An 11,421-nucleotide genomic window follows, 5' to 3' on the forward strand; every position below is an offset into this window, starting at 1 on the left:
TATTACTTTTAACTAAAAAAATCACAATTATATATATACATGGGGGCACAATGTGATGTTTTGATATACGTAAGCAATGTGAAATGATTAGATCAGGCAATTAAAATATTCATCACCTCACTGTTTTTTTTGTGGTAAGGCATTTGTAATTTACTTAGTTATTAGTTATTTTGAAATATACAATACATTATTATGTGCTATAGATCTCAAAATTATTCCTCCTATCAATCTGAAACGTTATATTGTTTGACTAACAACTCTCCATTCCCTCCTTCTCCTCCCATTCTCAGCCTCTCGTAATCACCCTTCTACTCTCTACTTCTGAGTTCAACTTTTTTAGATGTCACATATAAGTGAGATCATGCAGTATTTGTCCTTCTGTGCCTGACTTGTTTTACTTAGTACAGTCTACCCCAGGTTCATCCATGTTGTCACAAATGACAGGATTTTTTTTTCAAGGTTGGATAGTATGCTATTGTGTATATACAGCATATTTTCTTTACCCATTCATCAGCTGATGAACATTGAGGTTGATTCCAAAACTTGACTATTGTGAATAGTGTTGCAATGGCCATGGGAGTGAAGATATCCCTTCAACATACCAATTTCAATTCTTTTGGATGTACACCCAGAAGTATGATTACTGAATCAATAGATTTCTGGATCTATTTTTATTTTGAAGCAAATCTATATACTAGTTTCCAAAACGGCTGCAACTAATTTATATTTTGCCAACAGTGTCCAAGACTTTCCACAGCCTCATCAACGCTTGTAGTTCTTTTTGATAAAAGTCATTCTAACAAGTGTGAGGTAATATTTCATTGTGGTTTGAATTTCCATTTTTCTTATTCACTATTCACTCCTCCATTCATTGCAACTTTGCAAAATTCACCAGGGAAATCCTTATCATTTGGCACGATGAACACAACTCACAGTTTATCTTACAGTGCCTCTCACTTTGATTTACTTGACTTGTTGGCTACTTTATCTTTCTTGATACTCTGCTGCCTAGGTGTCCATGATATATTGCCACCTCTCAATCTTTTCAGGTTGGTCTCCTCTGTGAATTTTCCTCTTTGCCCATGTTGATGATCTGAAGCTCCCCTCCTAGAGTTGCTGCTCATGTTGTTCTATGCACTTTCCCTGGCCTATCTTCTCCCTACTTGGGCTAGCTACTATCTCTATATATTTGTCAGAGTGATCTTTTGAAAATGTGAGTTTGAACTTATTTCTCTGCTGCTTAATCTCATCATTCATTCCTTGCTAACTACAGGAAAGGCTGAAATTCCTTAATAGGACTTATAAGGTCCTCCTTGCTCTTGAAGCAAGCTGCTTTTTTTTTTTTTTCCTATGAATGTTTGTTCAGTGAGTGAATGGATGACTCACAAATCCATGGCTCTGGTCCGAAACTTTTCCTTGAATTTTAAATTTGCAGACCCAGAGGTTGCCAGACAGCTCCAGTTAGATGTTTTACAGACCCCCTCAAACTCATAATACTCCAAACGGAATTCATCTCAGCCCCACCTGCTCCTTTTTCTATATTATCCAAGTTGCCACCACCAGAGAAACCTGACAATTATTCTTTATATTTGTTCATTTCTTATATTCAGTGTGTCATATTGATTTACCTCCCATATGCTCCTTTAGTGTGTTCCCACCTTTCAGCACGATAATTTATATCCTGGTCTTTTTCTCACCTAAACTATTGGAATAGTCCCCAGCTGACTGTCTTAATTCCAATCTTGCCTTACCCCAACTTCACATTCTCCATGCTATCATCAAAAGAATCTATCTGAAGAACTTTAAATTTCCTCTTTCAGCAGCCTCTTGTCTCTCAAATAAAATGTCAAGCTTCATGGCACAACATAAAAGTCATCTACAATCTGACTCTTCTCCATAAACCCAAACTTACCTGTTTTCTGTCTCAAAGCCCAATAATACACAATGCCTTGTGATTATCTGGACATACCATACTGTTTCACAGGTTGGAACATTTGCTCATGTTATTCCCTGTTCTGGGCCTGACTTCTACCTCTTCTTCATCCATTGAACTGGATGCAATTTTGTCCTGCAAGATTTGTATTGGGAGCTGCACCTTGACCAGGAAGCCTTCTCTGATCATCTAGATATGGCTAGGTGTTCATATTTATTATGTTCCAGAAGACAGAATGCCTAAGTGGTTGATGTTCAAACTGTTTAAGTGCTTAGCCCAGAATCACAGCTTACCAGATATACAACTTTGGGCAAGTTACATAATTAATCTCTTTCTGCCTCAGAAAGTACTCAATAAATGTTAGCTACCACAGTTATAATATTGTCACTAGCCTTGCTTTCCAGTGTGAATGCACGGCCCACCTCAGGTACCAGGAATCTCTGAGAAGAGCTTAGAAGGACTTTACTATTCCGGATTGATTACTATCTTCAAAAGCAACAAAGAAATAGGAATGAAGAAGCAATGTGAATTACTTTTCTCATTCTTGCAACCACCTTCTTCGCTAAGTTTTCTGAGGACTCGGGGGAGGTGGGGATATGGGCTCATTCTTCCCTCCTTTTTACATTATTTTCCTTCAATGTGTTTATCTTGGGGAGAGCTGGTGATGTCACATATTTATGTGACCTGAAATATTACTCACCCTATATAACATCATTATTTGGGCTTCTAATTTGAAATGACCAGAGGAATGAGTTAAAACACAGAATTAAATATGTGACAGTGATATAAATTTGATTTGTTTTAGGAATTTAATTTGAGGTGATATTTTTTTTTCCCTGAAATGTCTTTCATCTTCTGTGTTTCAAATTCTCCACAAAATAAATTCTTTTGTAGAAATTACTGAAAGAATCTGAGGTTTTATGTACAAGCCATAAGAAAGCCAGAACCATTGGCAATTGGCCTCAGAAACTAAAACACCCATTCTGTCATTGTATCCTGCCCGCGCCAGTATAAAATTAGTGTACAGAGAGTATTTTCCAGATCCTTTTTCTTTTTTTTTTCAGATCCATTTTAATGACCCAAATTATAAGATTTGGATAACTTTCTTTGGCTGCTTTTTTCAGAATATAGTTGACTTCACCATTAGGCAACATCTCCTGATATTTAAACTAATTGTTCTGTTTTGTCAGCTCCTTCTGATTTTTCTGGGTCACACTGTACTGATTTAATTCTAACTAGATATTTGAACTCTTATGTTTGAAAACTCCTCAATCTAGAAACACTCTCGTTTTAAGTCTGATGGTACTATGTTAAACCGTGACAATTTGACATGTTTGGGAATGGGTAGTGTTGAATAGTTGGCTCTTTTAGTATAAATCTTTCTGCATTTGTATGTTTATGTCAAACAATTTATGTAACAGTCATTCTAGAGCAGGCGTCTGCAAACTGCGGCCCGCGGGTCGCATGCAGCCCCCTGAGGCCATTTATCCGGCACCCCCCTTCCCCACCCACCACACTTCAGGAAGGGGCACCTCTTTCATTGGTGGTAGTGAGAGGAGCACAGTATGTGGCGGCCCTCCAACGGTCTGAGGGACAGTGAACTGGCCCCCTGTGTAAAAAGTCTGGGGACGCCTGTTCTGGAGTGTGGTAGGTACATGCTGCTCTAACTCATTTTTTTTAATTGTAATAAAATTCACATAACACAGAATTAACTATGTTAAAGTATACAATTCGGAAGCATTCAATATATTCATGCTGCTGCACAATGATCACCTGTTTCTAGTTCCAAAACATACCCATCACTCCCAAAGGAAATCCACTCTCCATTAGCCAGTCATGGCCATTCTCCTCTTCCCTCTGTCCCTGGCAACCTCTAATCTGCTTTCTGTTTGTTTGGGCTTACCTGTTCCGGATATTTCATAGTGCTCTAACATTATCACTGCAAACAATAAAAATGCCTTATTTTTGGTTAGTGCTATGCATATTTCTAGGATTTTCCTGTGGATCACCTCATTCTTTATGAATAGTTGAGATATTACTATCACTAGATAAATCCATGCTATTATAATTATTATAATTATTATAATTATTATTATTATTATTATTTTGAGATGGAGTCTTACTCTGTCACCAGGCTGGAGTGCAGTGGCGCAATCTTGACTCACTGCAACCTTCCACTCCCTGGTTCAAGTGATTCTCCTGCCTCAGCCTCCCGAGTAGCTGGAATTACAGGCATGCACCACCATGCCCAGCTAATTTTTTGTAATTTTGGTAGAGACAGGGTTTCACCTTGTTGACCAGGATGGTCTTGATCTCCTGACCCCATGAACTGCCTACCCCAGCCTCCCAAAGTGCTGTAATTTCAGGCTTGAGCCACTGAACCTGGCCGATAAATCCGTGTTTTAATTTTCTATTAGGAAGGAGAATTCAGATTTTATTACCTTGGTTGTTAAAGATCTGATTTCTCAAAAAATATAATTTATGCATCTACAAAAACAGAGGTCCAACTATTTTGGTTAACTAATCAGGTTAATCTGTGCCTTTCTCTGCACATTTCTGTGATCAGCAGGTGTTTGAGATTTTTAGTTGTTTGAAAATGCAGGTGTGTCTACTGATTGTACCTATGCAGCTTGACTCAAACTTTTTGTCAAAAGAATGCCAACTCCTTTGTATTGACTAGGTATGTAGATGTTGATTCTTCATTCTACCAAAGCTAAGTGAATCTTGGAGTAAAGATTTTTAAAAAAATGTCTATGTATTTGCTTGGAAGAATGATATGCAGATACTGCTAGTCTCTGTGCTTGGTCTCCTTTTCTCTATATTACGTAACTCATGATTTTTTAGCTGATTACAACAACCGCCTTAAATATTCTATTTGCCAGCCTTCTTTCCAGCTGATCGTGGCCAGTTACTAAGTTCTAACCAGTCTGGCCAGTGAAATGCCTATGAAACATCCTATTCAACTTATGAAAGCATCCTTAAAGGGGAGAACATGCTCCTTTTGAGTTCCTTGTTCTTCTAGCTGGAAGGTGGACCCTATGCCTGGAGCCCCAGCAGCCATATTGAATATGAAGCAATCTTTGGAATGGGAAGCTGGGTTCCCAGTTAGAAGGAGTCTTGATCCCTGACACCCAGAGCTACGTACCATCTCTAGACTTTCATATGAGGCACGTTTTAATCCCATGTAAGTGACTACGTTGGGTTTTCTGTCACATGCAACCAAATCTAGTTTTAACTAATACAGTTCCCAATATAAGCATATTCCACTGAAACCTTGAAATCTTTCTCTCATTCCATCTGAATTTGCCCCATTTTCTAAGGAAAGGATCTTATTATATCTTATTATACAAGAATGTTGTCATACAGTGGCACTCAGTGTCCATCCATCTTTTGAAGATACTCCTATTTTCATTAAAAATCTTTATGTCTTATTATCAGTAGTAGTAGTGGTATTGATCTTATTTTCCAGAAGTAGGATCCTAGAGAAAAGAATCACACAATTTCAGAAAGACCTTAGAAGTTATCTAGTATCTTAGAAGTTATCCAATATCCTTGCCAATCTGTGGATGCCAAAACCTTGGCATCTTACATGAAAGCCGTGGGACTAGCCTGGCTTCAAAAATTCTTCCATCTCCACTGTTACTGCTGTTAAAACCATTCACAAAGTAATTAGATGTCAGGATAGTTTGTTTTTTTAAAGTGGCATGGGTATTTCACATGGAACAAAATCTCTGAAAAAAAGAAAATGGCATTATTATAATGACTGTAGTGTTTAAGACTAATTGTGCTTTTTTTTTTTTTTTTTTTTTTTTTGAGACGGGGTTTCGCTCTTGTTATCCAGGCTGGAGTGCAATGGTGCAATCTCGGCTCACCACAACCTCCGCCTCCTGGGTTCAAGCAATTCTCCTGCCTCAGCCTCCTGAGTAGCTGGGATTACAGGCACACGCCACCATACCCAGCTGATTTTTTGTATTTTTAGTAGAGACGGGGTTTCACCATGTTGACCAGGATGGTCTCGATCTCTCGAACTCGTGATCCACCCGCCTCGGCCTCCCAAAGTGCTGGGATTACAGGCTTGAGCCACCGCGCCCGGCCGACTAATTGTGTTTTAAGACAAATCTTTCAAAGCACAAGGCACACATGGGAGAATGTGTTAATAGGTTGTGAAAACTGATGTGGCATCCCTCTGGACTTTTAACCACTTACGTGATTTTTGAAAGCCATTAAAAATACAGTATTAAATAGATGTTGGCATCTTCCTCATGCTTTCAAAGAACAGGAATTGAATGTAATGGAAGAATTGAATGGAATTGAATGAGAGTAGTGGCTTGAGAGGCCGAGGTGGGGAGGATCTCTTGAACTCAAGAGTTGGGGACCAGCCTGGGGCAACACAGAGAGGCCCTGTCTCTACAAAAAATCAAAAACTTAGCCAGGTACAGTGGTGCATGTCTGTAGTCCCAGCTACTCAGGAGGCTGAAGCAGGAGGATCACTTGAGCCTGCGATCATGCCACCGTGGTCATGCCACTACACTCCAGCCTGGGTGACAGAGTGAGATCCTTTCTCAAAAAATAAAAATAAAAAAAAAAAAAGGAAGAAAGCAGCTGAATTGATTTCCAACTTTTCTTACTTCATCTTGATACAAACAGTCATAAAAGCTTAGAAGAATCATACATAGCCAAGCTACTCACTAGAAAGACAATGAAAATTATCTTCCTTTCTGATAAAATTTTCATGTAACTAGTTGACTCTGAGAATAGTTCCATATTTCATTATTCCATAATCCAACCAAATCCCTCAATTTGTTTTGTTCATATGCTTTATGAACATAACTTCCCTCCTGGCATTTTTAAGAAACATGAAAGAAAAATTTGCATTGTTTCTAGTTACTCTGGGATGTTAGGCTGATGTTTTCTGAATGTAGCACTGAGTTTGGGCCTATTTAATATATTTTAAGATATATATTTATATTTGCCTGAAGGATGTATTGGGGATTTTTAGGGATCAGAGTCACATTTTCTGATTCGAATTAAATCTGAGCTGTTCTTCTTCATCAATTTTCAAAAGCTAAACTGCCAAGTTAGCTTTATTGACACCAACCTGAGCACTAGGGAGGTTGATTTAAACTATATTATAGTGATTAGAAGAAAATGTGAGTTTTTGTCAAAAGGAATAAAAATAGATGAGCAAGACAATAATGAAGGTCCTAACAAAGACCTGGAGGTAAATAAATACTAAAAGCAATTTTCATGAACAGAATGAATGGGCATTTCCAGTTCTTTTTTATCTTTCTTGTTTTTTTCCCTCCAACAAAATCCATTTCAGAAGTGAGCACTAAAAGGAGTGGTTAATCTTTAAGTTAGCCCACATGTCCTACATAACAAAACACAGGCCACCAACCACCTAATGGAATTTTCCTTAATCTTTTAAGGCAAATGCATTGTAGAGAACGCGTCTAGATTTCAGTTACTATGCATTAGCTAAAAAAAACCCCTGGAAATTGTTGTAGCCTACAGGAAGAGGGGACCTGGTCTCTAGTTAAGTGATAGAGAATTCTTCTTGTACAATGAAGTGTCTTTCTCTCTTTTTTCTTCCTTCCTTTTTCCTTCTCCTTTTCTTTCTTCCCTCCTGTTTTTTCTTCCTTTCTCTCTCCCATCTTTCCTTTTTGTTTTCTTATTTCACCTTTTTCCCCCAAAGTTGTAACTAAATTATCCTATCAGAAATTATTATTTTAAAAAAAAAAGAAATAGATGCTGAATCTAGGCAATGTTTGGGCAATGCCATTGATCAAGCAAATCTGCTTTAGACATTTTTGTTTTACATTTGTTTCAAATCTGTTTTAAATTTTTGAATATCCTAGAGTCCTGGTCAGGGGCAGTTTTGCCTCTGTCCCTTCCCTCATTCTCCCAGAGGACATTTGGCTATGTCTGAAGACATACAGGGTTGTCATGACGGAAATGGGGAGATGCTCCTGGCACCTGCTGAGTAGAAGCTGCTAAACATCTGCAATGCACACAAAAGCACCCCCATAGCAAAAAGTTATTCAGCCCAAAATGCCAATGGTGCTGAAGTTAAGAAATTGTTTCAGAGATTTCTTCATTTCTGGATCTCCATTTTAGGCGCAGAAGTTACAATGTGAATTAGGACGTTTAAATAAACATGATAATTAGCATGGAACTCCTGCCATACGGCAGGCATTGTTCTCATGTTTGTACTTCTCATAATACCTCTATGCAGTAGAAACCAGTAGCTCCATTTCACAGATGAGAAAACTGAAGAAATGAAAGTTAAGTAACTTCCCAAAGAACATGCAGGTATTAAGAATTATAGCCTTGATTCTTGATTCTTGAAGAGGCACAAAGGGGAGGGTTTTAGTAGAGTTTGTTTGAATTGCCACCTTTACTTCTGAAACTCATTGATTCATGTGAACAAAATTACCTTTTTAACCACTGCATTTGTAGAAATATTCACAGTTATATATTTTGGTGTTTATGCTGAACATACAATTCTGACTACTGTTAATTTAGTGATATATAATACTTGTGGATAATTTAGTCTACAGGGAAAAAAATCAATGCAATTTTTTTTCCAAACCTTGAAATAGTTGACATGAAAGATGGAAATGATTATGAATTATGAATTCTTCTCTATTGTTACAATTAATAGTTTTTATATTTATACTAAAGCCATGAGGCATTCCTACTGCTCTCATTAACTTTAAGACTTAAGGGAAAAAGAAACCCTCAAGTTGGAGGGACGATTTCTTGTTTTCATCATTTCCCTCTTAAGAGGCCAACAGGATTATTGCTCAGTGGTTGTGTGGGCAGCTTAGGTCATAGGGCAAGGTCCCACATAGGGAAAGGCAAGCCCATTATTTTTGGCTCAGTGTCTAAGAATATGGATCTTGAAGAGCTCAACATAGGAAAAACATCATTCAGGGAGTTTTCAGGGAAAGCAGAGGGATGTAGGGGCTTGTTTTCGGAAAGACTGCTTTGACTGTTTTGATGTTTCTAAGTTGAGCCTATTGTTTTCCTGTGTGGTTATCGTTGGAAAAAAGAAATGATGTTCATGGAGTTGGAGAAGTTGGAGAGTGGATGAGCATTGGACAAATGGATGGGATGTGAATGCCATAAAAACAAATCTGGTTGTAATTAAACCCTGAGAATTCTAGGAAGCAGCTACAGCTCTCATCAATATGAAACTCTGTACTGAAAGCTCTGACACCAGATTCTCTACTGTTTCCTTTAAAAAAGTAAACTCACATTTCTCCGATTCTCTTTGATTCATTTCTGCTGAAAAAGACCCAGAATTTGACATAAAACAAAGACACTTGTTCCTGAATCAGCACTATGAAACCTGAATAAATACAAAATAACAGCTGATACACTTTCTCTCAGTCACATTAAAAAAAAAAAAAGTTAAATCCAACTGATGTGTGCGTCCACCCAATGGTGTCATATTCAATCCTTAAACTAAAAGGTGAAAAATATAATTCACAGTCCATCAGATTTCTAAATCACAGCCCCACCACTCCACATGGATATAAAAACCGATAAAAGCCAACAACTAGAAACTATCTGCAGATGTTGAACTCCATTGTATTCAGGTTAGTCATTTCCCAACAAAGTCAGATTGTCCACATTGCTATCTGCTTCTAGTTTCCTGCCCTGCCACAGTATCTCTAAGTTCTCTTAGGAAGAGCAGTAAAGATGTCTCCCTGACACTTGGAGGGTGAACAGAATCTCCTGAGAGCCGATTATCACGAGCTTAACCTCGGGAAGGGTTACAATGCACTTCACTCAGTTCATCTCTCTCTCTCCCTTTTAACTTAATTGTTAACATGTTCAAGTTTCTAGTGTTGGACTCAGAAAGTGATACTCTTAAATAGGACACTTTTACATGCTGAACAGAGGAGGCCTCAAGATCTCCCTGATCTCCTTCCCTTCCTGTCCCCAAAAGCACAAGATAAATTCGTTCTCTGAAGTTTCCTTATCTGCCAAAGGTCTGGACCCACCAAAGAAAAAAAAACAAAAAAACAAAAAAACAATTACCTTAGTTTCTTCCCTGAGTTTCCATTAACTCATCTCCTATCGCAGGAAGGAAGACTGAAATCTGTCAACACTCCTGGACAGACTCTGTCACAAACCATTGTCCACTGTGCAGGCCCAACAGACTTTGTCCCAGGCCATTGTATGTTCTTCACACTCAGTTAATTCCCCTAAAAATTGTTTTCTGCCCCATAAAGTCACCTAGATGTCTCCATTTCCCTTTCCCTTAAGATAAAGGGTATATCAACATCTCTACCCCACGGGGTATGAGGAAATCACTCTGTGATTCCCTCTCGTGGATACTAGCAATTGGTATGTCATTTTTCCTACTAATCTGCCTATTGTCAGCTGATTTTCAGTGAACCTTCAGAGAGTGGAAGGGAAGTTTTTCTTTGGCCCCTGTGCTAGGCATATTAAAAAATTGTAGCAAATTCAACTTATTCCAGAGCTCTAAACTCAGCTAACCTGGAGGGCATGGAGTGGTAAATACAGAACTTGAAAGACGAAGGAGAAATCACACTAATGTATTCGGTGTTCTTTAATTTAAGGAATCATTGAACAGCATGAACTGTATTATTCTTTTTTTTTTTTTTTTTTTTTTTTTTTTTTTCGTTTTTGAGACGGAGTTTCGCTCTCGTTACCCAGGCTGGAGTGCAATGGCGCGATCTCGGCTCACCGCAACCTCTGCCTCCTGGGCTCAGGCAATTCTCCTGCCTCAGCCTCCTAAGTAGCTGGGATTACAGGCACGCGCCACCACGCCCAGCTAGTTTTTTTTTGTATTTTTAGTAGTGACGGGGTTTCACTATGTTTACCAGGATGGTCTCGATCTCTCGACCTCGTGATCCACCCGCCTCGGCCTCCCAAAGTGCTGGGATTACAGGCTGAGCCACCGCGCCCGGCCTGAACTGTATTATTCTTATCATCACCTCCTTTGTAGATGTCATAGACAACTCTGTAGATAAGTTTCTCTAATCACATAAAAAGGAAATTGAACTATATTTGTGTGTTATGCATTAATCTTTTGTAAGGTTTATACATGACCCAACCCATTTTTTAAAAACAAAGGTTAACTCACCTTGCAAATAAACTTTTTTCTTGTGTCTTAAGATTTTCTTAAAAGTGTGCAAGATATTGAATACTACTGAGTGCTTAGAACAGTGACGCCATTGTGCTGAGAAAGAAAAGAATGGTGAGGGTGAGGAGGTGCTAAAGGAGAATCTACTGAATTTTTTTTTTTTTTTAAATATTTAGTGCTTTTAAACTAAAGACATTGTTTAAAGTTTGCAAATCATTTTCAAATGCATTCAATAGGGAGCCCTTTGAACACAGGTGATGGTTTGGTTGTTCAGCTGGGATCTGGAAATGCTTCTTCCTGTTCCCGCCAGTCCAGATAACAGGTTTGCCTGGATTCTGCTCTTCCTGCTCTGCTCTCCAGACAGGCC

The sequence above is a fragment of the Saimiri boliviensis genome, chromosome 5, assembly GCF_048565385.1.
Source record: "Saimiri boliviensis isolate mSaiBol1 chromosome 5, mSaiBol1.pri, whole genome shotgun sequence".
NCBI lineage: Eukaryota > Metazoa > Chordata > Mammalia > Primates > Cebidae > Saimiri > Saimiri boliviensis.